This window comes from Chaetodon trifascialis, chromosome 4 (assembly GCF_039877785.1).
Source record: "Chaetodon trifascialis isolate fChaTrf1 chromosome 4, fChaTrf1.hap1, whole genome shotgun sequence".
Lineage (NCBI taxonomy): Eukaryota > Metazoa > Chordata > Actinopteri > Chaetodontiformes > Chaetodontidae > Chaetodon > Chaetodon trifascialis.
The window spans coordinates 6,341,459-6,368,688 of record NC_092059.1 but is presented as its reverse complement, the minus strand read 5'-3'; the positions used below and the strand labels follow the sequence as shown (position 1 = coordinate 6,368,688).

The 27,230-nt window shown below is 45.4% G+C and overlaps 1 protein-coding gene across 1 annotated transcript in view; it reads left to right on the top strand.

The window, feature by feature from the left end:
• dab1a (DAB adaptor protein 1a) overlaps positions 1-27,230 on the top strand; it is a 196,064-nt gene that overhangs the window by 23,083 nt on the left and 145,751 nt on the right. The window contains exon 2 of the mRNA XM_070961674.1: positions 20,123-20,195. The gene's annotated coding sequence lies outside the window, so the exon portion shown is untranslated. The remainder of the gene's footprint in view (positions 1-20,122; positions 20,196-27,230) is intronic.

Below are 27,230 nucleotides of genomic sequence, written 5' to 3'. Positions count from 1 at the left end.
AGTATTTTTGTCTCTCTCTGTGCACTCGTTGCTTATCAGAATTTTTGCAGACACATGCAGAATATCAATCGTGCCTCTTACATATTTATCCCCCGGTGACAGTGTGTGTGCACCAGGCTAAATGCTGGCTTAGAATTAAAGGGCCATTCCCCAGTGTGTTCACTGAATCAGTCTGGTGCAGAATCACTACATGGAGAATCTGGTCCACATCCCCCATCCCCATCCTCCCACCCCCTCCCTCCCTCCTTCTCTCTGCTCCAGCTCATTAACCCCCCCAGTTTCCCTGTCTACCAAGTCTTCCCCTCTCCACAAACTGGTATCAGCATGCATCTCTCATCTGTCATCAAAAATTCCCCTTCTCCTTCCTCCTGCTCTGGACTGGATTGGTTCAGTCCAAGTCGGCCTCAGCGGGGGACTGACTCCCCACAAATAAGGCCAACCATTCTGACATGAAAGGGTACAGCCTCAGAAGAACAAAGAGTAGTGTGCTTGTGTGCACGTGTGTGCTCTGCACCGTAGACGCATGTTTAAATACAATATGAGTGCACGTTTTTGTGCTGGCTCGTGTCAGAGGAAGGCAGGTAGTGTGTATTTAACATGCAGATTTGATGGCATCAGTAAGGGCGGTCTGCATCCTCATCTTCTTTGGCCTAGCATGACCACTTCATGAATGTTATGTATGTGTTTAGGTGAGAAAGGCCCAGAGATAGGAAGATGAACCAGAGCTTTGGCAGAAAAGAGGAGCGAGAAAGACTCGCAAGAGGACCTCTGCCCCTTTTTGTCTCTGTCTCTATCTGTCTCCCACTATCTGGGCCTCTGTCTATCTTTTCCTCCTCCTTTTCCTCTCTGCTCCTTACTCAGATGGTGTTGCCTGCAGGGTCAGGATTGGGCAGGTTGTTTTCAGACAGATTATGTAGACAGTGAGAGGACCATGTTCAAACAGAGGGTCATCCAGACTGTCTCGTTCTATCCACAGGCGAAACACACACAGAACAACCGTGACTCACTTTGTCTCACAGTGGGAATATCCTCTTGATAATAACTGAACTCGGGCCTCCATCCTGCACCTGAATGCACAGGAAACTGCAAAAATACCACTGCCAGGTTGTGGGTAGCTCAGAGGAAGCTCGCCCTCACAGACACACGCACACACATACGCATACACCATATGCTATGCAGGATATTGTACAAGTGTTTCTTCAGCAATATATTATCTGATTAGGCTAAATTAATGAGACCCAGTGGAATGGTAAAAGTCCTCTTTTGCATCCTTCCTCCTGGTTATCTCACCATCCTCCATCTCTTCCTTTCACACTCACTTCACCCTACAGCTCCCCGCACCCCTGATTTTATTCATTTTCCCTGCGTGCTCCTCCCCCTCCTCTCTCCTCGCCAATCAGTGCCCCTCTGCTCTTGTTTGTTGTGCTCTAGTTGGACAGGAAGTCTGTGGTGGAAAAGGTTTCAGTGTGGATATTTGGGATCTCCTCTTCTTTATTCAATTAGATAACCGTGTTGCCTTATTCTGCAACAAAAGACGGCTGCACAAACATTGGTAGAGACAAAACGCATACTGTATGTGCATACATATGAGAACACACATGCCCTCAAGCATTTCCAGCATTTTTGATTTGCCAGTAAGTTATATTTAATTTGTGCCTACAGTATAATGTGTGATTAAATCCGGCTTGATGTGTGTGAAAGCGTCGAAGCTGGTAGCTTTAACCAGCTGCCTGTCTTAATATGGGAACAGGCATGAAGAGAGGAGGCAGGAGATTCCCTCATCCCACTGTCTGCTTTTCTCATTAAATACACACTGCAGACAGCCGGATGTGGTGTGTGTGTGTGTGTGTGTGTGTGTGTGTGTGTGTGTGTGTGTGTGTGTGTGTGTGTGTGTGTGTGTGTGTGTGTGCGTGTGTGCGTGTGTGTGTGTGTAGACTTTGCAAGTCTTGTGATACAGGAGTTGTTTATTTCAAGATTCAAAATACACTTCATTACGAGTGACACCATGAACACGAGGACAGAGAGGGAAAGAATTTCAGTGTGTGTGCTGCCAGCATGTGCGTGCGTGCGTGTGTGTGTATGCATCGCCTTGGGGCTGCTTCTTGTGATGTTTAAGCAGAGTTTCATGTCTCCCCTCATTAAATCAAAAGGAACTGATCTTTTTGAAGAATTGCTGGATTGAGCGAGAGCGTGTGCACTTTTTCCGTAAAGGTGGAGGGCTGTCATTGGCTGGGACTGCATTTTAACAACGATCACAAATCACAGGGCAAGGAGATTGGTCATGTGCAGTGACAGCAAGGGGGTATCCAAGAGCATTCATATGGGTGCAGGTTTCCATAGACACAAGGTTTGGATGAAGTGAGTAAGACTGGCTCTGAATAAACTGAAGGGTTTTTATACAGTATGAAGATACTGGTGAGCAGCGGCCATTAATCTTTAGCTCCGTACAAACTGCTTTACCGGCATTCTTGCTATAATCTCAACGATCTTTCTTTGTTCTGCTGCCTATTTCTGTCAAGTATGTCCTTTATTTTGCAGATTGAACCAACAAATTCTGTATTCTTACCCAAATACCGATATGTCCCTCCCCTTTCATCAAGCCTCGCTCACCTTTGCATGATGGGTTCTGTGGTCAGAATGAAAAGGCAAAACAATGAGCAGAGGACATTTTAGGATGAGGAATACGCCGACATGGGGCGCTCTTTCCGTGAAAACTGAACCTAATTTGTGTTTAAGTACTGAATTCTTTTCCAAGACCAGCATGTCTGAGTTGTTGTTACTGTATCTGTGCAGGCAGCATATGGCTAATGGTTTCCTCGGCGGAGGAGAATGAAGAGTTTCGCTGCCCTTGCTGTATGTGTGAAACTTGTAGCATCTTTTCTGCCTGTACTTACAGTGCTGCTGTGATTTAATTTGCGGGGGTGTGTTTATAAGCTTGCACACACATGTTTATCTGTGAAGTAAGAGAAAATGTGTCCCTCTCACTCTTTCTCTATATAATGAGTGCTTAAAATCATAAATAAAGATGCTGGGCGGGCAGGGGGAGAGTCAAATGAGGGAGAGCCTCTCGCTAGCATGGAAGTGTGTGTGAATTATGGATGAGAGATATCACTGTAGAAATATTCAATTTGTCAAAAACAGTAGCACAGAGACATAGTAAGTTCGTCCTCAACTTCTGGGACATTTGTTTAATCTAAAATTTGGCTACACTTAACACATTACACAATGCGCAGTGAATGCATTTTAATGACATGCATCTCATTGCTGGAACTGCTAATGTTCTCTGGCAGAGTTATGAAGTTTTGAATCCATCCCATCTTGTAACGCTCACTGGATGAGGCCAAACAAGAAAACATCAAAGCGGTCTCTCCTTTGTAAGCAAGCTTCGGGCAGCAGCAGTTTTCCTCTCTCTGTCCTCACTGCCTTCCTTTTTTTTTTTTTGGTCCAGACCAATCAAAGTGTGGGGCAGACGGTGATTCCTCTGGAGATTTGATTAATAGCATTACATTAAATTCAGGAAGTAGTGGGAGTGAGAGAATAGGAGAGAGGGAGAGAGAGAGTGCAGAGGACAAAAGGAAGTGAAGAGAGATAGTGGGAAATGCTGGGATGGAAAGAGACATTCAGTCCCTTTGTATGTCTTTGTAATAACAAGTCTCGCTGTCGGTACTTCCTGAGCATGATAAACTGTTGTTGACGCCGCATCCTCGCAAAGACTTTCACTTCAGTTTAGTTCAGTTTCAGCCAAAATTAGCTGAGATTTCAGTTTGGTTTAGCAGTGCCATCGGAGCGATGGTGATTTAGCACAGGGAAAAATGATGAGCGCTTTCCAAAACACCTTTTTCAACCTTTAACTCTGAGTGAGAAGAAATGTTTCTATGCTGAATCGCTGTGTGCCAGCATGTGAGGCACTGTGGCTTTTGTCTTTTCTACGGATTCATTTACAAAAACCTTATGTGATTCTGCATTCTGTCTGAATCCATAACTTCTGTTTCCATTACGGCTCGGTCCCTGGCCAGGAGCTCGTACTCAGGAACATTGAAAACAGTCTGAATCGGAGCAGCTGCCGATATGCACGCTTTACCTCGTTTCTTAGTTTTTAAATGCAGGTGAATATCAGGCCCCAGCTTTGCTTTTCTTTCACCGCTCTCTCTGGACCATTGCTCTCTATCTCATGCTCTATAACCCCACGCATCGTCCCCCTCCCCTTCCGTGAAGGCTACACAGACTTTAAGAAGCATTTCAGCTACAGCTCTCTGAGCGGATGAACTTCAGGCTCCTGTTCGACGCTCACAGAGAAAATGTAAGAGGAACAACAGCGTTTTTGAAAGCAGAGCAGCAGTTATTGAGTTATTTATTGACTAGCATGTTGCAGAAAGAGGAAGTTTCTTCTCATTTTAATGGTTGCCGACCCAAGAATTCACCTCAAAAGTTGTACAGATGTGTGCGTGTTGAGCCGTCTCCTCCACATCGTAGTCAGGCTAGTAAGGCGAGAGACGCGTCATCACATCTGCTGTACTCTGACTGCCACCAGAGCTTGTTGATGGCGCATGTGGGCACCTGTCTTGGCACTGTGTGTGCACCGAAACCAGTGCACATCTGTGTTCACTGATGTGTCTACATTGAGGTGAGTTAATTTGAACGCCAGCCAACAAACATTTAATTCTCCCTGATGCTCCACCTTCACAGTCACTCTGTGAAAGCAGCAAACTCTGTATCATTAGCAGAATACATTAGTCTCCCCTTGTCAGCTTGCCAGCTAAAACACCTATTAATATTCATATCCCACTCTTAATGGAATCAGAAGAGCCAAAGACAGCATCATTTTTGGGAAAAAATCACCGCTGAGCAGATACTATCAGGTCACAGGGCACATAAACATATACAAGCAAACACCCACCATAATAAACAATCACACACACTTACACCCAAAGAGATCTGTGTGTCTGTTTAGATGATTAAAGGTGTGTGGGTGAGAAATCCAAACAGCAAATAGGCTTATGTGTGGTGAAATTGAATTTTAATTGACAGCAAAGCTCAAGAGATTAATCTGATTTCTGATCTGATTTTACTCGTCTTATTTTGGTAGGAGACGCAGTATCTGACTCAATTGGTGTCTTGTTCAAGGCCCAACATTCAGCAACCAGCGTGGAGTTTCACGCAGGCTGCAAAGGGACTGACCTCTCTGCTTGATGAGATGAGCTGCTGCGTGGATGATAGTTCTTTTGTGCGTAGTCGAGTAGCCTTGTGCATCTTCAATTGGCACTGAGATGCTTTTCTCTTTAAGGTGGAGTGATTCAGCAGGGTGCGACACAGAGATGTAGCGTCGGTCAGGTTGTCCTTCCCCCATCTGCTCTGTGAAATGTGTTTTCCCGAATGCTGTGTAAATGGATTTAAGCTTCACTCGCCCTCCCACTCAGCAGATCTCCCAGCCATACACCTCCCTCGCTGCACAATGCTCCAATATTTCTCTCTCTGCTGGGCCTCCACCAGTCTACGTGTGTGCATGCAGCATGTGTGTCTTTTGTGTGGTTAGTGTGTAGTTGTGTGTGTGTTTAGTGTTGCTTCACACACTGTCCTGCAGCATGGCTCACATTTATATCCTGATTGTCTGTGATTTATTAAGCCCTCAGCCTTGGTGTGCAAGTGTCCATATGTGTATGTGCAATTACTCGTGTGTGTGTGTGTGTGTGTGTGTGTGTGTGTGTGTGTGTGTGTGTGTGTGTGTGTGTGTGTGTGTGTGTGTGTGTGTGTGTGTGTGTGTGTGTGTGTGTGTGTGTGTGTGTGTGTGTGTGTGTGTGTGTGTGTTGGTCATGCAGGGTAACCATAAACCCAGCACCCTGGCCATATGCACCTCTTCGGGTTCTTCAGGCTGTTATACTTAGTGTGTGTGTGTGTGTGTGTGTGTGTGTGTGTGTGTGTGTGTGTGTGTGTGTGTGTGTGTGTGTGTGTGTGTGTGTGTGTGTGTGTGTGTGTGCGTGTGCGTGTGCGTGTGTGTGTGAGCCCTGTTACACAGGTCAGTTTGTCACATGTTTGCTACACACTCACTGTGTGTGAAACCTTACTGTATGTAGTAATTTGTTGGGTGAGATATTTGCTGGATACAAATGTGTGTTCATTAATGTTGTTTACTGGACGCTGTTGCACCAGGAGTATTGATCTGAACCAGGCTGTGTGTGTATGTGTGTGCGTGTGTGTGTAGCAGTGAGAGTATTGATCCCTACCCCTCCCCATAGTGTTTATTCCTACAGCAAGTCTGTCAAAAGCCAAGAGTAAGTAATCCCTCTTCCCCGTTTCTCTGCTTTTTTTCCCGCTCTTATACTATTTGTCTCCGATTCAAACACTCTTTTGAATCACTGCCTGCAAGTTTTCTTCAGTTTTGCGCTCTTGCTCTTATTCAAATGCTGTCCTCTTTAACTTTCTTCATTTATTTTCTTTGTCGCAGCTCAGACAAAACCAAAACTATGAGGATGTATATATTTGTTCGGGTAGCTGTGTGTGTTTGTGTACTGTGTAACCAGCCAACTGTTCTGACTCTGCAGAACATGAACATACTGTAGCATCAAATTACACTTGCTGCACTGTGACTAAATTCCACAGATAAATGTCCTTTTTTTTTTTTAAGCGTTGAGTAGAGCGTTATTCGCTGTGTGTAGTGGTTTGTGTTTGAAGCTACGGGGCTCAGTCTATCTCCCTAATTGCTTTTGACTTCCAGCTTTTCAAACACATTACCATGACAAGGCAGACTGTGAATCCAAACTGTATCACATTAATTGTTTGTCAGAGTTGCTGTGTGACAGATGAAAGCACAAAAACACGTACGCACACGTACACACAGTCTTTAATGCCGCCTAATAGCCACCCACATCCCAGCCAGTGCTTTGACAACGCTTTAATTTGTTTTAATGTTTAATGGTTTGCGTCTTGCCTACATGATGCTGAGGCGTGCAATGCTGTGTTTAAAAAAAATAAAAAAAGAGCATCGTGAGACACGTAGTGTTGATCTGTTCATGCAGCCAAGCAAATATGGCCGTTACTCTTTCGTAGCGTTACATTGAGACAAAGTTTGGGAGTGTGTTGTGTTTCTACATGGGTACCAGCGTTAAGCAAATTTCCTGAAAAATGCAATGCAATGTATTACTCATCAAAGAATGTTACTTATTACTTAACTAATTACTTCACAGCGATGGTATTAAGCTAAATTACTTTTAACATCACTTTAAGATCAATAATCATCCAGTGTCTAATAAAGTCCCGTTTTTTGTGGCTTTTTTTTGTGCATGAGGTCTGTTTTTGTATCTATTATCCTAAATCATCTTTGTTTGTGTGTGTGTGTGTGTGCGTGTGCGTGTGCGTGTGTGCGTGTGCGTGTGCGTGTGTGTGTGTGTGTGTGCGCGCGCCCTCTCCAGGGAGTATCAGTCAAACAGGTGATGGGTTCTTCTGATAAGATATCTCTCTTTTTATTTTTCTAAATAATATCAGTGAAACTTGAAAATGAACTCTTTATATAAAATACACAAGAGGCCATATTTCAATTTATGTTACTCCCTTACTATTCCGGTAAAAATGAGTCTAAAATGCCTCTCCAAGGCATACCAAAGGTAAACTGATAGCGGTTCTTGAACCATTTGGAGTAGATGCATAGTTTTGGTCTCTTGTGAAAGGTAACTCTGAACTTTTATCCCCAGCAGTCAGAATCACTGTAAGTGCTGCTGGCATTGAGTAATAGGACTTTGAACACACTGAAATAGACAGATAGGTTTTTTTCCGCCTGAATAATTTTTTGCAAGTCGATGCTTGTATGACTTTATCTTGGACTTGTTAGCTGGAAAAGACAATGGGACCACAACATGAAGCCTTACTCTAATCCAAGTTCAATAAAAACTCATAACAATACCACAGAAACTGCATATTTCTTTTTTATGTTTTCTCTAATGGTGTATTTAGGCATTCTTCAATATCTACATAAATGTCCATAATTTTATTCATGAAATCTAAATTTTCACCATCAGTATTCATATTTAAGGTATACCATAATTTTGGCTCTATATCTTTACATTGAGGCCATTTACTATATCTGTCACTTCAAATTGTGTGTAATATGGCTATTATTGAGGTGCTGGAGCTGTAAATAACCGCCTGAAGTGGCAGATTATCTGCTGTTGGCGTTTATTGTGCCTCCTTTTGTGATTCTGTCTTGAAGTTGTTTGCATCAGTTGATTCATGAGCAGCTTAGCTTTCTAACGGTTTATAATATGAGTATAAATGTAAAGGCAGCGTTTGTGTGAATAGATGGCAAGATAAAGACCCTAACCCTCTGCTCTGGGCCGTCGGAACAGTAAGGGTGTTAAGACCCTTTGAACAATTTCAAATCATTTCTCAAGTCTCCTCCTTCCACCCTCGGAAATCACAATTTCTCATTTCTCCAGACTCAAAGTTTTGGTGGAGGGCCGCAGATCCTCCCGTCAAGTTTGTTTTTCATAAATCCCAAAGTTTGCTAAGAAAGCAGCCTGCGTCTTGTGTTTATGTTTATAAATGAGGACGCGGGTGTCTTTAACCACCCCGAAGCCTTAGCACTTGGACAAGTAGAAAATTAGTTTAACAAGCAGCCAGCTCGTATTTAATATTTGAGGTATTCATTGACCAACAGCAGCTTTGCCCTGCAGTGTGTCCAGATGTCCTGAAGCCTGTAATTACAGTGAAGCTTGTGGGTTCAACACACTCCAACTGCCAGCTAAGAAGACATGTAAATTAGACAGTGACCAGGTAGCAGAGACTAACCGGCTCCGGAAGTGCGAGGTTTAATAATTGACCTTGAAATGATAATATATTACACTACTTGTCACTGAAAAAGGAATCACGTGACTGTGGTGCCTTTCTGTGTAATGTGTAAAGACTGATATATGATCTGAAAACTGTCAACTCGATTGCTGTTATTCTGTTGTCAGGACATTATCAGGACTTTGTTTGAAGATCGACCCAAATGCTGTGTTTCTTTGAAAGCAAGAAATCTGAAGCATTTGAAGTGTTGTTTTCTCACAGACTGATGCTTTCATAGCACCTGTGGTTGTTTAAATGGCAAACTGCTGACTCAGTTTACCTGTTCATACTCAGTAGAGCTGCATCAATTAATCAGCTGTCAACTATTAAATTGAGTAAAATGAGTAATTTTTCTAAGAAAAAAGTCCAAATTTTCTCACTCCAGCTACTTAAATGTGAATATTTTCTGGTTTTCTTCAGTCCTCTTTGACAGTAAACTCAATATCTTTGATTTTTGGATGTCATCTCTGGCTGACATTTTATAGATCAAACAACCAATCGATTAATTGAGAAAATAATCTACAAATGAATGGACGGTGAAAATAATCGTTAGCTGCAGCTGCAGTGCAAACAGTGCTCATTTCATTGTAATGCGTAGAGCACAATTTAAGACAAATAAGTTTATCAGGCCCAAACGCTAGATGGCTGTATGAATGTGGCAGTGAGGTCCACGAACCCGTCATCGAGAGTCCTGTGCAGCTCAGCTGGCAGGAAATGCAACTGAGTCTGGATAGAGAGTTTTTATTTTCTGCCGGCCACCCTTAGTAAAATGTATGCGCTCTTGATGAATGGTGGGATAGTCGAATGGATTCCACAGGATTGGAAGGGAGAGGAGCAGTGGGAAGGGGCAACGGTTGAGAAGAGAGGTGAGATAGTAATAATAAGATTGGATAAGAAAAGGGAGGGGAGAGATGGAGGGCAGCATGGGTGTTATAAGGGAGGAAAGAGGTTGTTCAGGGTTGAGCAGTGAAGCAGAGAAGCTGTTGCGCACCGCGGCTGAATTGCGAGTGTGTGCGTCTGTGCGTGCGTGTGTCCGTGGGTGTGTTTGTGAGTAAGCGTCTGCATGAGACGATGAGTTTTTAACCCCAGAACTGAAGGAGCCGAGCGTCCTCTCGCTGCCTCAAAGTCACTTTCCCTCCTCGTCTACCCATCTCCCCATCTGCCCAAAGTCACTCGCTCTCCTCCGCTCCTCTCTGACGCACACTCTCTCTCTCTCTCTCATCGGGGGGTCCCGTCAGCCCCGGCATTAAGATTCACACCGCACCACAACTCCCGCCCGTCAAACAGAGGAGTATTACGAGGCGAGACATGACTCTTCTCTTCTCTAACTGTGGTCCTTCCTCATCACCACGCCTCTGTGCTCACACTATATGCCTCCCTAAAATCACTGTAAAACCATGCTCAAATACCCCCCCTCCCCCATGCATGCTTGTTGTATTCTGCTCCACACCACACTTCACATGCCAAGAGCATGTTGAGATATAGATTTGTGCATGCGATCAGTGCGTTGTCTCCACTTTCCTCTTCTCTCTGCCGGCCTTGGGATTGCACCTCATTTCTAAATTTATCCTCAAAGTGTGCCACCTCTCCTGTGAGCTGCTGCTGGGATTCTGGGGGAGGCAGAGGGGTGAAGAGGGGTATAGAGATTGGTGAGAAGAGGGGAGAGAGGCGGGGTGGGGGTGGGGGGGGCGATAATCAGGGAGGAGGCAGGAGAGGAGGTGTGAATGAGGGAGGGGGGTGTGTGCAGTGTATGTATTTGGGACACAGCAGCTCACACTTTCTCTGCTTTCTTCCTCTTTTTCTTATCTGTTCTGCCATCATCCCATCTCTGTCCCCCAGGCTGCTGGGTTTATTCGGGGAGGGGGATTAGCATTGTGAATGTGTGTGTGCTTGTGTGCACATGTCGTGTGTGTAAGTAGCATTTGCACTCCAGTTATCACATGCACGGCTTCTGTTTTGCATATTTTCATGGAAACATACATGTGTTGCTGAAGTGGTTTTGCGCTGTGTTCAAAGGTGTGCGTGCAGTTTGTTATTGGCCGGACCCTGGAGGTGTACAGCCGATCATCTCAGCCATTGTACACTGAGGATTACACCTGGGCAGATGTGTGGGTGTGTGTGTTTTGGAGGCTGATAAATATACAACCCAATGTATCCACTTGTGAATACCCATGAGTAGAAAATCAATATCCTCAGCAGGATTAATTACTGGGCACACAGCACGTGTAGGCACGAGTGTCTACATACCACTGGTGTGCACACACATGACATTTGCTCACCTTGTACAATATTAGTCAGAGAGTCAGCGCTGTTGCGTTATACTCTGCCTCCTACCATTTCACATCTTCACTGATGTCAAACAATAACTGTTATGTTGAGGGAATATGTGGCTCTTTATGTCAAGATGTGTGCGTGCACGTGTGCGTCTGTGCTTCGTACAATAGCTGCCATGTGTGGTTAATCTCCCTATGACAATAGCCCCCCTGAGCTGCCAGCTCTCAGGCCCACAGGCCTGGAGTGAAGCCTGGGGACGGGGGTTGGAAGTCACCCAGCCAGGACTCAAGGGACTGGTGCTGGACTGCCGCCAACTCTCCCTGTGTGGGGATGATTGAGGGGGTTGCAAGGACACGACTGCTCTGCAAGGAGGGGGACAAGAGAGGAGTCTGGAGGAGGAGAGGAGAGATAATGAGAGGAGAGGAGAACAGATGGAAATGAATAGAAAGGCTGGGAATGAACAGAGGAGGGGAGAGAGGATAGGCTAACATTCAGTTATGGCTGCAAAAAACTCCCCATATGTTTGTTTCTTTGGGAATTTTTTGTCAGAAGTCCCTGCAGCGAGTTCTGTTACACCGAGAAATCTGCAAGATTTCAGCTGTGTTTCCACCAAGCAGTCCACTTCAGTCCATTGCACATTAGAACGGTTATGTTCGTATTTCCACTGGCAAAAGTTTTGGATTGAGCCAATCGAAGCGTCCCATCCCATCCTGTTTTTTTGTTACCCCTCTGTTCTGGTTCCAAATGAGCTGAGCTGATACTGAATGGCGGGGTTAAAACACTGCATGCCACTGATTGGTCAGAGAAAACTGGAGCAACCAGATTTGTCTTTTTTTTTTGTCAGTAGCACTTTGTCTCACTGCCTGCAGCCTTCAAAGCTCATCTCTTTGTTGTCATAAACAGCCATATAGAAAGAAGGAAGAATCACTCAATGGCCTCTGTTGTGTTCTTGTTGTTGTAAGGGTAGCGTAGTGCAGAGCTTAATGCATGCAGTTGAGTTAGTCAAAGAGAATGAGCAGCAGATAAGTGACGGTGAGCGCGAGCAGAGCACAGGAGCAGGTTAGCGGTAGGTTGTCAATCTGGCAGCAAATGTACAGTACAGGTTACATGCTGCAGCTACTCAAGACCAAGAAATGTCTCATCTGTTGTTTCCCAACTGCTGGAAAAGTGAAGGGGGTCAAGCCCCACAATACCACCTACATTCATGAGTACTCTCTGCAGTGGACGCGTAAAGCAGATCTTGAGTTTAAGTACATGTTGTTATGGGTTTCAAGGGCACTGCACTTAATGTGTTTAGTGGAAACGCAGTTTTAGTAGCAGCATTAACTACAGCTCTGCCCAGTTCCCAAAAACCTTAAAAACAAAAGAAAGAAAACATCGAGACGCAAGTCAGACATTCTGGGTCCATGATTGGCTGTGGGTGTAATAAAATCACAGAGTTTATGAAAACAAAACGGTGTACATGTAAGCTAGATGCCTCATTTGACTTCCTTCAGATCGTAATAACTTGAATTTAGAGCTCACTCAAATGAGGAAATTAACAGTTCTTTGACTCTGGATCTTATTACTGAGATAAGTTGTCACAAATTAGGCAGCGTAGTTGCTCTATCTGACTAAGGAGGACATGGACAGTTGCTATGAATATATATACAGGACTTGTACAATTGGTTAGTGATTTACAATGAGTCATACTGTAACCATACTCAGCATGGGAGTGCAAAGGTGTGAAATTTAAATGGCAACAAAACCTAATTTGTACAAGTGTTCACCCAGTTTCAAATGGGCTTAATTGCCTCAATTAAACAACCCTCATGACACCAAGTGTAAAGATACAGATGGTGCAGTTTCAGTGGGTTTCTTTCCTCTGATTTCCCCACTGACACAGTAATCTCAGAAAGAAAGAACGCATTCAAAGTTCACCATCTGTATCTTTACGCGCAGCAGTGAGAGGGTGATAATTTATATTTTCTTTGAAATCTCAGAGGCTGCACTAAATCCCATCTAAAATGAATCACGTTCGCCCGCATGTTGCTGGAATATTATGGAATTGAGTCCATGCTACGTCTGAAATTCTTTCAGACATTAATTAGAAAGACAGCATATCTTTCCAAGCATGGCAGACAGATTTAGAACATTTCTTAATGAAAATAGCGTTGTCGCCATCGTATGGGCCTTGGGAATGTGCGATTTGAGCTGCACACACGGTTTGTTGTCTCGCACTTGTATGTGAATGCAGGGTGCTTGACTTCAGCGTGTGTCGTTCTGTAACGGGGTGACTGACTGCAGTGCCTGCGTCTACCTGCAGTATTGACTTTTTCTTCAGAGCTTCAGCCAGCGCAGAAACTCTTTGAGTTCAGTGTGATTTTATAGTTTGTGTGTCTCTTATTTCATCCAGTTTAACCTGCAGGTAGTCTGAGCTGATTCACAAGATCAGCAGTGGGATTGGTTTAGGCAGAACTAATTGATTAGTAGAAATTCATAGAGACAGAGGACGATGGACAGACAGTCTCTGATGGAGTCACCAGCTGATACGCTATTTATAGAAGGAGGGAGAAAGTCATGACTCCTCTTTGGCAGTTAGTTTTGATCTGCAGTGTCCACATATTATTCCCCTTGTCTAACATGGTCTGTAACTTCTTCTTAATTCTTGGTGTAAAAATAAAATTGATTGCTGTTTGCTGTTGTCCATCACTGCTCCCAGTTTTCCTCTTGTTAAAGGCTCCACACCCCCATAGTCCACCCACACAAGTGCTTTCACTTACGCTGCCTGATGAGGCCCCAGTACAAATGCACTGCAAACTGCACTTGATTGACATCTCCCCCATCCTTCTGTAGGTTTTGTTGCACCTGTTTTGGGAGGTCAAGTCGTCATTTACACACTGTAGAAAGGTCAAATCAGACCAGATTTTGCCAGCTGACATTGGCTTGCCTGGTGTGGCAAAAAGCAAGTAGGACGGGTGGGTCAGGTTTTAAACATACGCCGTGAGAGCTAGCAAAGCTAGCGGGCTAACAACAGCAGTCTACATATTTCTATCAGATGTTATGTGTCTCTCTCCTCGCATTCACTACAAGAAATCACCACAACAAGAAAATGAGTCAGTATTTCTTGAACGAGGGGTCAGTCCCAGCCTCTCTGAAAGCAGCTTGACATTGGAAAATGTCTTTGTGTCCAAGTTCAGCTTAAACTAAGGTGTTAGAACTGAGAAGGAGGCTGAGAGTGAATATGTCTCGACCCCTTCCTCATGGAACCACACTCTGACCGCACCACATTTTGAATCAACCACAGAAACTGAAGACACCTGTGTGGGTGTGCGAATGTAACTCACTCGTCATCCATTGTGAATTTTACAGTTAAGAAATCTGCGTGCTATCTGCAGCATCTGCTCCGAGTGGCACGTTGGTACAGTGGCAACACTGTTGCCGCACAGCTAGAAGGTCCCGGGTTCGATTCCCATCTGGGGCACTTGGTCACTGGGGGCGTGTCTTCCACCATGCCTTCGGTGCCTGCTGCCCCGTATCTCGAAGAAAGGGGCCTTTCTGTGTGGAGTTTGCATGTTCTCCCCGTGTTCACCTGGGGGATCCTCCATAGAAAACCCCCACTAAAAACATGCAAGAAGATCACCACCTGACCAATGGTGACGAAAAGAACTGGGTCCCTGGGCGCCGCTGTTGGCTGGCAGCCCACCGCTCCTGGTCTGCCGCGGAGGAAGGACTGACCAAGGATGGGTGCGTGTGCATATCTGCATGAAACATTGTTGTGATAAAGTATCCATGGCAGACAAGCCACTGAATTACCCAGAATTCATTTTAACTTTGGTGAGGTCTGATCATCAAATGTTGAGGACATGGCAGCCCCTGAAGCACCTTAAAGAGGGAATACTTGGCAAATGAAAAATGTCAGGTCATTTCCAGATAAGATTGGAAATGTATTTATAAACCATGTTTACTCTGCTAAACAGCACACAATGCTTTGTAGATCAGAGACACAAATCCCCAGACGCATGAAAATAAACAACGCACACTGTACCTTTTTATTGTTCTAAAGAAAGGGAGTTTAATGCTTTTGTATTTTAGTTCGCGGCTGCAGCGACTGGAGCGTTATGACCTTGTAGATGAGCTGAATTTGCATCGCTGCAAAGACTTTTGTTAAATCTGATCTAGAAAGACATCTCTCTTCACCTCAACTGACTTGATGGTGATGAAACTGGAAAGTTTCTGAGTCGTCCTGGTCCTTTGATGACGCCAACCAATCAGCATGAATGAACCATCAGCGACCTGCTGTGATTATTTTGACTGAGACCAGATTGAACCTGCAAGCGTAGTTTATGTGTCTGTGTCTGTTAGTGTCTTATACTATGGATGTTTGTATGTGTACATTTTCCCAGCAGCGGATTATTTTTTATGCCTTAATGCCTTAATATCATGTCTTCAGCAAAGCAGTGTTTTTAGGCACACACACAACGACACATTCGCGCAGTGCAGAGAGAGGATCCATGTGAGAAATGTGTTTTCAATAAGAGCAGGAGCTTAGTGTGTTCTGCATTAAGAGGAGAGCAAAATGAGCAGTTTTTCTCCAAGGAAATATCTGGGAGGAGATTGGACAGCTACAGCGCTATCGCAGATAGCACATGGTAAATGAGCGTAGACTGTGGTAGTCAACAGGGAGATAACTATCTCCCTCTCTCTCTTACTGCCATTCTTGCTTCAGATTTTCTCTCAGTTCTCATTTATTCCATCTTTCAACATGCATTTTGCCGTTGCTCTTTCCCTGATGCTCACTGCTGTTACAACATATCCATCTTGTCTTTTTTCGTCTTTGTAAGTCTGTGTGTGAGTGTGTGAGTGTGTGTGTGTGTGTGTGTGTGTGTGTGTGTGTGTGTGTGTGTGTGTGTGTGTGTGTGTGTGTGTGTGTGTGTGTGTGTGTGTGTGTGTGTGTGTGTGTGTGTGTGTGTGAGTGATAGAGAAGAGAGGGGGAGGATGTACAGTATCCCTGTGCATTTAGCTGTGAGTGCATGTGTGAGTGGATCTGTGTGTGTTTGTGACTGCTACAGTTATGCATGCCTGCCCTCGGGCCGGGCATAAATCATCATTAGATATGGCAGGTGTGTGTATGTGTGCGTGTCTGTGTGCACACGTGTGTGTGTGTGTGTTTTTGAGTGTGTGCGTACACTCAGACAGACGGACTGCAGCAACTGTAGCTTTCCATGCTCAACAGGCTGCCTTATTGTTACAGCTCCAATGCTCTGTTCCACTCCGTTTCCAAGGTTTCCGAGACCTGGGACTGCTGTAAAACACACACACACACACACACACACACACACACACACACACACACACACACACACACGCTCTGAACTGTCTCTGAGAACAGGTGACCTTGCACAGTGATGAGAGACCGGTTGATAAACTCTGCTGAGAGAGTGTTTACTCCGCCTCCATAAAATGGCTCGCACAAGGCTAGCAGGCAGGTAGCAGTGTGTGGTGGTGGACCAGTGCTTTACAGACAAATATATGGCCTCTGCAGAGCAGCCATTTTACCATTTGACAGCACTGGAGGCAGAAGCTGCATCAGTTCCCTCTGCCTCTGTGCCTTCAAGCCTGCGCGGTTAAACATGGGTTAGACCATAACTGGATTTCACATTGTAGTCATGGCAGATATCATTCACTCGGAGGTTCGCTTAGTTTCTTCTTTGTGTACAGTGTGACTTTTGGGGTTGAGTGTCACTTTTTGGCCCATGAAAACTCACGAGGTCTAGAGGAGTCCATTGTAACCTTTATAAACATCTGTGGTGATGCTTTCGGGCTCTAAAGTATCACCTAATTGAATCTTATTCTCAATTAATCTGTTGATAATGATTCGAGTATTTGATTACTCATTAAGTCTTGAAAATGTCAGAAAGTCTGAAAAATGCATGTTGCTATTTTTCAGGACTTAAAGCTTGTCCAGTCCAAAAGTCATCAATAATAAATTTAGAATATTACAAAAGAGAGGAAAGTGGAACCACTGAATGTTTGGCTCCTTTTGCCTTATGAATAATTCAGTTATTAATTACCAAAAAGTAATATTCAAACATGACATGCATTAGTGTTGATGAATGTTTACACTGCAGGAGCCGTTCTTGGTGTATAATGCAGCAGTACAAGCCTGCTTTTGAACACAGTATGTATGCATGTATGCACTTCCTTCATTTTACAAGTCACATGACACACATGGACATGTGTGGCGCAAGAGACAAGCCAAATGAACGTTGCGTGATGGTGAAGCGAAGGAGAGGCATCACTTCCTGTTGTGGTTAAGGGCTGTCAGGTAAAAAAAAACGGCCAAAAAGCAACATTTGATCGATTAGCTCTCCTCTTTTAAACCCTCCACCCAGCACTCCATACCTGTCAGACGATGCTGTGAAGTGATCTCAAGAAGAGGCCAAAAAGTGGTCACTCACCCACACACTCGCACGGTGACAGATGAGCCCGGTGATGCAGCAGAGGAGGACGTATGGTTAAGAGTTGGCTGGAGATTATTAATGATAATTTCCTGCTGCCCTCTAGTTACTGCAATCAGCTGCATTCATCAGGAAGCTCGCAGAGAATGAAGGGGAGGGAGGGGAAGCAGGCGCTGCCTCTCGCCGCTCAGTCTCTCTCCCTCTTTTCATCTTGTGCCGGATCTCTCCGTCTGATTTGTGTGTCAGTCAGTGTCAGATGCTCCCCGCTAGTCCTCTCAGCTTTCTGGCACAGCATTAATATGCGTTTTGTTATCTGTTTGGATATTTCTCAGCATTCAAAACACTGTGACAATCCCTCTGCTTCTGGCTTCACTCACCTGGCAGGCTTCCAATACTTTGACTGTAGCCTGTGTGTGTGTGTGTGTGTGTGTGTGTGTGTGTGTGTGTGTGTGTGTGTGTGTGTGTGTGTGTGTGTGTGTGTGTGTGTGTGTGTGTGTGTGTGTGTGTGTGTGTGTGTGTGTGTGTGTGTGCGCTTCTGTCCTTTTGCCAGTCCCTGTGTTTTGGGAGGTATCACAACTGACAGTTTCTTTTTCCTTCCTTTCATTTGTATCCCATCATTCATTTTGTGTGCGTGTGTGTGTTTAAGGAGGCGGTAAAGACTCCTCCAGCAGTTCGATCCACAGATGCACCATCCTCTGCCTACCTTCTGACCAGCTTGTATGTGTGTGTGTGTGTGTGTGTGTGTGTGTGTGTGTGTGTGTGTGTGTGTGTGTGTGTGTTGTACGCCAAGCAAAGGAAAATCAATGGTATTAATTTGCGGAGGCAGTGGTGTGAGCTGAGGCAATCTGCTGCACACTGGGAGCCACGCTTTGCTCTGATTTACCACACACACGCATGCACACACACACGCACACGCACAGACCCACCTCCTCTCCAATTCCACCTCCCTAAATCGCACCTTCCCTCCTCTCTTCTCCTCTTTGGTTTGCATTCAGAGACAATATCAGTTTACAGTTTATGAGGCACACTGGAATGTCACACTTCACTCGCTCTGCCTCCCTCTCTCTGTCACACACACACACACACACACACACACACACACACACACACACACACACACACACACACACACACACACACACACACACACACACACACACACACACACACACTCTGTAGCTTGCTCACTTGCTCTCTTTATCGTGGTCCAGGTAATTAAAAGGCAGGCTGCTCCACGGTGGCAGGAGGGAGGAGAAGACTGCAGGGAAGGGCAGGGTAGAGTCACCACCACATACTACCTCTGCCAGCACACAAACACACACACACACACACACACACACACACACACACACACACACACACACACACACACACACACACACACACACACACACACACACACACACTCTGTCTTACTGTACCACATGAACTACATTGTCACAAATGGAGAAGGTTATATGGATTGCAGCAGTGGTGGTGGTGACAGATTAGTCTGCACTAACTGGTCTGCAATTAGCAAAAACCTTCATTTTCTTTCAGATTACAGTGAATAAATTACGGCTCTTAACAGTTTTATTTCAGGGGTTTTTTATGTCACAATTAATAAACTTGAGTAGATGCACCAGCACGCCATGCTTAATGAGAGAATGACTCAAACTTGACTCAAAGCACTTCCTGTGACAAGTGACACACATCCAACATACTGCACACACACACACCAAACGGTTGGGTAAATTAGGGCTGCAGCACACACTCAGGTTTGTAATCTGTGGCTGCAGCTGGACCGGCTCTTCACAAAGGATGCAGACCTTACCTGAACCCTGATGAGTCAGGTCAGTCTCCTGCGAGGTCACTCAAACTGGGAGGCGGGGGCCGGGCCCGGTGTGCTCTGCACTGACCGTGTACTAACAACTCACCATACATACAAAAGGCATTTCTTTCCGCCCAGCAGCACGCCGACTCTGTTGCAGTGGTGTTTTTCTCCTTCTCTGTGGCGTCTGCCTCTGACAGGCTAACATTACATAAAGCCTGCCTTTATTTATATATTTTCAATAGGACAACAACAACAACAACCATGTGTCCGCGACAAAGTCAGAATGTCCAGCAAGACTAAAGAGACCATATTTTGCATGGCAGGGGTGACAGGAAATGGCGTGGGTAAGGATGCAAACATAGACTGCACAAGCTGGTCCGGTGAACAGCAGCATTAGCTTTAGCTTAGTGCCATTCATCTTTGTCACTGTCCTTGTATTCACTGCAACCAAGCCGCATCCCTTCTTCTCAGCTATTACTTTGCTGTGAAGTTAAAAAAACAGGAAACTGTAATTTCCTGAATGAGAGGTCAGTCCCACTCCCTCTGTCTGGCTGCACAATGTTATACACAAAGTCATATCCGATCGAACTCTGCAAAACAGAGGAGGTGGCTCAGTTTGTGGCCACGATTACCTAAATGGTATATTGTTTATGAAAAGAAAATAAATAAGTCACATCAAGATAGGAATACATGTGCTGTTAAAAGCCTGGATTGTCATGATGGATGGTACAGAGAGCTTACAGTGGATATTTGCTAACTGTATTCCTCTCGTCCACAGCGCTGACCAGGTGAACCTGATGCAGGCTGAGCCACGTGTCCATGCCAGTTATTTTCTGCAGCCGAATACAAAGGTAATAAATATTGATAAGATAAAGTTCTCCCTGTTTTCTCGCCCCGTCTGCGTGTCGGGAGCTCTTCAGTCTCCCTCTCTGAGCTCACGCACAGACCGTCAGCTGCCACGAACTCCAAACTGACTCCGTTATCGTGTTTTATGAGTTTCTAAAACCAGCGTCATGCACATATTTTCAGTGTGACAACTAAACCTGCGTTTGATGAAATCAGAGGCACATTTTTCATATTTTTATGATGTTTGATGATCCCGGTGACGGTGCGATGAATATGCCTATCATTTAATATAGAAGTACACTAGTACAGTGCGGTACCTACATTACTCACTAGCTATTTATTACGGCAATTAGGATACATTTTCAGCTTAGTGGTGGATGTTTGGTGCATTTACAAACTAAATGAGCTGCCAATCTCCATTATAGCATCAGCATTTATCCTGGGATTTCATTCACGTACAGTGACTGTGTTAAAACCCCCTTTGTCACAGTTATGAGATTAAAGTCACACACATACGTACAGTTACGAGATTTAAACGCACACACACGAAACAGCCACAGTGCTCCTTCGTTCTCGCTCCGTGTGTCCAGCATCACAGCAGACACGACTAATCCACTGTGGAGTGTCTTAATCCAATCAGACCTGTTGTCTGCTGATCCGAGACACAGAGGGCCACCGCTCTGATATTGTTAAGCATGGGCACACAGCGCACACACATTTTCACACAAAGCATAGCCTGGCATTATGCTCCATATAAAACCTGAAGTGCTGCTTTATTGTGACTGATCTGAAGTTTTTTGTAGGTTTTACTTTGCATTTCCCTCGTTGCTTCTATCACTCATGTTTGCATTGGCTCAGCAACTCTGTAATTACCGAGATGTGGGGTTATGGTGCTGCTGCTAACAACTCCAGCCCGCCACAACACACATGAGCATCAGGAGATTAGATGCATTGTAAACAGGTTAGACAGTTTCGCTGGAGTATCTTAATCACTTTATTTTGAGGTTAAAACCAAAAGTAAGTGCACCTGAAATGTCACAAAGGATGCAAAGATTTGATTCAGTGCATCATCATCTGTGTCAGTACTGACTTTATTAACGTCATCAACCCCCAGCTGAGCCAAACTTCTTTGGAAGGGAAAAGAAAGGTGGACAGTTTACAGTTTCTTACAGGAAAAGGACCGACCTGGAAGCTCAGGCCGGTGGATGACGTTGGGCGGTGCTTGGTTTTGGCTTTCGGCTGAACGGCACACTCACATATGTCTCTGAAAGCGTCGGAGGGGAGAAAGAGGCGATGCAGTAACAGAATCTTCATTCATGTTTCGTCAGCGCTGCCGAGTTTGACAGCTCCCTTCTTGATTCTGTCGTACGGCTTGACAGCGCCTGACAACAGCTTGGCAATGGCGTTAGTCCCACCCGTGTCTCTGATTGGCTACTCATGAGTCCCCCTTTTCAGACGAGAAACCGCTGTTTCATGTCACGATGGCGGACTCTGAAGAGTCACTTCAATGAGCATGGCAGAGGATTCAAAGGTCACCACTCAGGCAATCGACTTTGACCTTTTGTACTCACTGTAGTCGTGTGTGCAGACGTTATTATCGCCATCATGTGTGCTCAATTCTGCCTCGAAATAGAATTGCTCGTCTGACTGCTCATTGCCACAGTCTTGGTAGTCACACTGCCGTGCGGGCAGTAGGGCATGTTTGTTGCATGTCATACCCTCTCCCTTTACTTCCTGTCTGAATCTCTACTGTCATCTGTCCATTAAAGGCAAAAAAAACCAACAAAGGCTCTGAAAATGGGACCTCAGTCGAAATAAACTGGAATAATCCTGTAAAATCAGCCATATGGGAATCAACTAATCCAATATCTCAACCCGTAAGGCTTGGCAGCAGCTGCATGTGATCATTTATCGACATTCAGTGTTGTTCTTACGAATGAGTCCACCACAGTGGGACAGTGGAAACGCTGTCGCCTCAGAGCTAGAAGGTTCCAGGTTCGATTCCCACCTGGGGCGCTGTGGGCCCTGAGGGTGTGTCCTCCACCATGCCTTTGGTGCCTGCTGCCCCTTATCTCGAGGAGAGGGGCCTTTCTGTGTGGAGTTTGCATGTTGCTCCCCGTGTTCACCTGGGGGATCCTCCATAAAAAAGAAACCCCCCTCTAAAAAACATGCACAAAGATCCACCTGACCAATGGTGACGACAAAGAGAACTGGGTCCCTGGGCGCCGGTTTCTATCAGATTTTATTTGAAAACTGACAAAACAGGCTATTGAAGTTTTTCTTTTACATTTGTGAACACATTCATTGCATTTATCATCCATTTGTTATTTTGAAGATGATTGTTGCACACATGATGTTACCTGGTGTGTATTCGCATGTTTTTTAGCCTGTGTTGGTTGATGTGGACAGCAGGACTTCAATAATAAACTGATGAATTGAAAATGGAGCCTCGATCTTGAAATTGCGACATATTAATATTGGGGAAATATTCTCTTTGGCACTGAGATATGAATTTCCTCTGTATCAGCCGACCCAATCAGCCCTTTTCCTGGTTGCTGGCATCCTGCTGCTCATCACTGACGCGCATGGTTGCGCACATTTAGCTTTTTTTTTAATTGACTTCAGCTTCCGTCTTAAACAATGTAAACAACGCAAAGCTGCCAGGTGGCTGCTGTAAGGCGCCGCGTTATTACTCTCACACTTTCCTCTCTTGTGTGGTGTTAAGACGCCTTCATTTCATCTCTCGCGAGTCCTTTTTTATTTATTGTGATTCATCGCTCAACAGTCATCTTTGCTGTACCTTCTCGCTTCTGTCACCCAGCCTTCTTCCAGCTGACAAAAACACACACAGACTCAGATCTCACCCTGCTGTCGCTGCGTGTAGTAATACGAAAGGGGGGAAAAAAAAGTGAGATGAGCTCATGATTTTAGTCATGTTGACTCGTCATTGACTATTTGCCGTTGTTTGCGGGGGATGCGGATTGTTGACGACTGATGTTGTGTTATAGCTTTTCTCGCCGTCGTCTCAGCCAAGGAGAAAAAGAATCTTTTCTCCAGTCTGCTTTCATCTCGGAGACCTCAGACTCTTGGCTGTTATTGAATAGCTGAGGAGTCATTTTCTAGTCCTTGTGTCGGGAAGAAGAAACTCACGCAAGACAAATGGTCCAATTCCACTTTAACAGGCCCATTCATATTGTAATAGAGGGCTGGAACAAAGGAAGGAGAGAGCCGGGACATTAGGAATGGCACAGTCAGCCTTACTCACTGTGTTTGACTCTGCTTGAATGTGTGTGTGTGAGGGAGGAGTGAGCGAGCGAGAGAGGGAAAGACAGAGAGAGAGAGAGAGAGGTTTTTCTCTTTAATTCTCTCTGTTGGAGATGTACTACCTCAGGGATATTCTGCCATCTGATCCATTTTAGTAGTGTGGCAAACAGCCAGGGCATCTTTTCAATTACAGAGAAACGGATAGTGTGTGTGTGTGTGTGTGTGCGCGGATGCGAATGCGCTCGCATGGGTGTGTGAGTACAGACGGAAAGACAAAGACACAGCGAGGCAGAGAGAGGGAGAGCCGGGAAGAGAAATCAGGAGAAAGGGAGATTTTTGTGAGGAGGCAGAGTGCAGAAGAGCAAAGGTGTAAGCCAAGAGGGGCCCGTATTCCTCTACTGCTGGCACGGGGCTCGTCAAGAGGCAAGAGACCGAGAGCAAAATGAGAGGAGAAGTGGGACCGAGGAGGGAGGGAGCTGGAATAAGAGGGCTTTGCCATGGAGGGAGAAAATACTGCTCCCCCTCCGTCTTTAAGCCGAGCAATAATTCAAAGCCTCGGCCCTCTGAAGCCTTGGATCCACATTGACTGGTCATCTTAAATCAAATCAGGGCACTGGGCTGGCTGCTCAGTGTGTGGGTGTGTGTGTTGGTCCATACACACGCACACACAGAGCCCCTGGTCTACTCTGAATTATTGACGGTGGAGAATAATTGATTGGTTCACCTTCAGGCCTATCAGCCTCCGTCTGAGCGCACCACCTCATATCAGCATGCCTACCTCTGTTTAACTCTCACACTCTTTTGCTCTGCTTTTTTTTATTCCCTTCTCTTTCGCTTCCTCCTATTTATTTTTTTTGTAAAGGGCTCATCAACAATAAAACCCCCCAAAAAACATATTTTCTCGCTTCGCAGTCGTGGCATTGAGCCACACAGGAAAGTTATTTATGTGCCTCGGTTTTGAGATGTCTGCCAATGACTGTTACTGTGCTGTTGCCCCAACACAATGCAGATTATTTCAGTTTGTTTTGAGATTTGAGGAGCTCATCGCACCGACAGATTTTCATTTGAGAAACTTAGCGGCAGTGTGTCCCAAAAAATGTCCCAGTTTCTCAGAGTTGTCCACAGACCCGCTGTCAGCAGCTTTCATGGAGCTGTTGACAGCGGGTATAGAAGTTTTTGTTTATTTGGCTGAAGTAACCTTTAAGCCCCCGCCTCAGTCCTCCCTCTTATCGTTTCCTCTGTCTGTCCTCCCGGATGCAGCGACAGCCCTGGCCATGACACGCTGTGCAGCATGTGATCAGTCATGGCTAGCTATAGCGTACCGGGACATGCATCCAATCAATAACATGAATCTGCAGGCGGGAGACGGCCGTGACATACAACCGCTGCCGCTGACATACATGCACATGTACAGATACACACACACACGGGCAGAGGTGCACACGCATGCTGGGCTGACATACAGCCCCACTGCTTTGACAGGGCGGAGATGAGGTGAGGATGGATGGATAGATGGATGGGGGGGTGGAGTGAAGGTAATGGAGAGAGGTGAATGGCACAGATGCTGTTTCTGGATCACTGTCAGTGACGCTGGAGACGGACGCATTTTAGGCCTCGCTGAGAACTGGACTGTTTAGTCTCCAGCTATGGATTTCTCCATCGTCAATAACTCTAAAGGCTATCGGACGGGTGGCTGGTGGGTCTTACAAGTTAAAACCCAGCAAAATATAGAGCTCAGTTACACGCTAACTGTACAAATCTTCCAGTCGCAGAATGTTCCCTGCATCTCTTGGGTTGTTTGGGGTCCTTTTTCAAAGCTGCTGTGAAGCATTCCTTTCCCTCCTCTACAGCATAAATACCAACATGGCAGACTATAATAGCCTCTGTTGAAAGCAGAGTGTGGCACAGAGGCCATATAACTGTGTACTGTATCAACAGCTGCATATCCCGCTCTCTTATTATTGAAAATACAATAATCTTCTTATAGTCTGCACGCAGTTCAAGTAATGTTTATGCTTATTGCGCAGACCCAGTGCTGTTTATACAGTTGCATTTGAAAGCATTGAAACTCCCCAAGCATTCGAGTGATAGTGTATCACAGCACAAACTGCACATTCTGATTCAGCATTATTTCAGCTACAAAGGTGGTGCTGCAAATCCCCTACTGGCAAGTCTCAATTCTCTTTTCTTATGTTAGTGTAAACAGCGTGCACCTGCTGCTTGTTGTATCCATATCAGCGTTGCGCTGGTGGGACGCATGCAGCACGCGGGCATGTTATGCAAATGTGTGAACCCGGATTAGACCAATGGGAGAGTTAGGATAGTGTAATCCCCTCTCCTGTACACTTCATTATCATATTCACGCCATAGCAGTAGAGGCCTTGTCCTGTCTAATCTCTCTGACTCGAGCCACCTCAGAGAGAGAGAGAGGGGGAGAGAGGGGGGAGACAGAGAGAGGCATCCTTGCAGCATCTCCTCACCCACTGCTTTCTCCTCTGAATGTGCTGACTCCATCAGAATACCTCGCCTCTAAAAGAGAAGTCAATTAACCTGCATGCGTCTCTGCTCCCTTGTGTGCAGGTTCGGTGTGTGTTTGCGTGCAAGTCTGCGCGTGCCAGACCTGATGCGTGTGCGTTCATCTGTTCGGGCGACAGACAGGGGCGCTAATCCCATCGCCGTAGCTTGTCGCCGCAGTCGGCTTGCGCGTACGGGGGACACAAAAGCGTTGACACAGACTGACAAACACACAAAGCCACACAACAGTGAGTCCATTCCGTCTTAGCCGGGATAATTAATCATTAAAATGTGTTTCCACACAGTGTGTTTGTTTCACGAGGCTCCGTGTTGCACTGTCGAGTCCCGCTGCTAACATGCTCTGCTTTTACTGTCACATACTGCCAGAAGAACACGACTTCTCTGTGGGATAGAATTATTAGATGGTCTTCAGTCTCAGCTTGGTGTCTCTATGTCTTAACTGTGACAATATGGAGAGGGAGAGGGGGTGAAAGAGGCTGTGTAATAGAGACAGACAGAGCAGGAGAGAGAGACTACAGAACGTGCCACCAGAGGTAATTAGCAGAGCAGCTGTTTGAGAGGGGGAAGCTATAGCCGTGACACTGCAGGAAAGAGCTGGGGGAATAATTAGCTGGTAACACCCGTCAAGCTTTCACAAAGAGGAGATGTGTTATTCTACTTGTGCTCTCCACAGAGAAACGCCAGACCTCCACGCATGGTCCAACACCTACTGACTTACTGCAAATCCTTCTGGTTAGATGGAATAGGCTGTCAAATGTGGATGTGTGGTGTGTGTGTGTGTGTGTGTGTGTGTGTGTGTGTGTGTGTGTGTGTGTGTGTGTGTGTGTGTGTGTGTGTGTGTGTGTGTGTGTGTGTGTGTGTGTGTGTGTGTGTGTGCGTGCTCCATGGGCCATATTTAGAACATGTTAATTGAGTATTGATTGTAGTGCAGTCAGTGATGATTTATGACACTTTCCGGTGAGCCTGCTGTCATTGGAGTTCATGTTATCTGTGTGTGTGTGTGTGTGTGTGTGTGTGTGTGTGTGTGTGTGTGTGTGTGTGTGTGTGTGTGTGTGTGTGTGTGTGTGTGTGTGTGTGTGTGTGTGTGTGTGTGTGTGCATGCACTCCATCATAACCAGGCTATGCAACCAATATGCAGAAACATTTTAGCACAACAAAAACTTTGCCAAATTACATTTCCCTCTGCCTTTGTGTCAGGATAGATTAGACCGTCTATAATTTCTTCCTTTATGAGGTCTAGC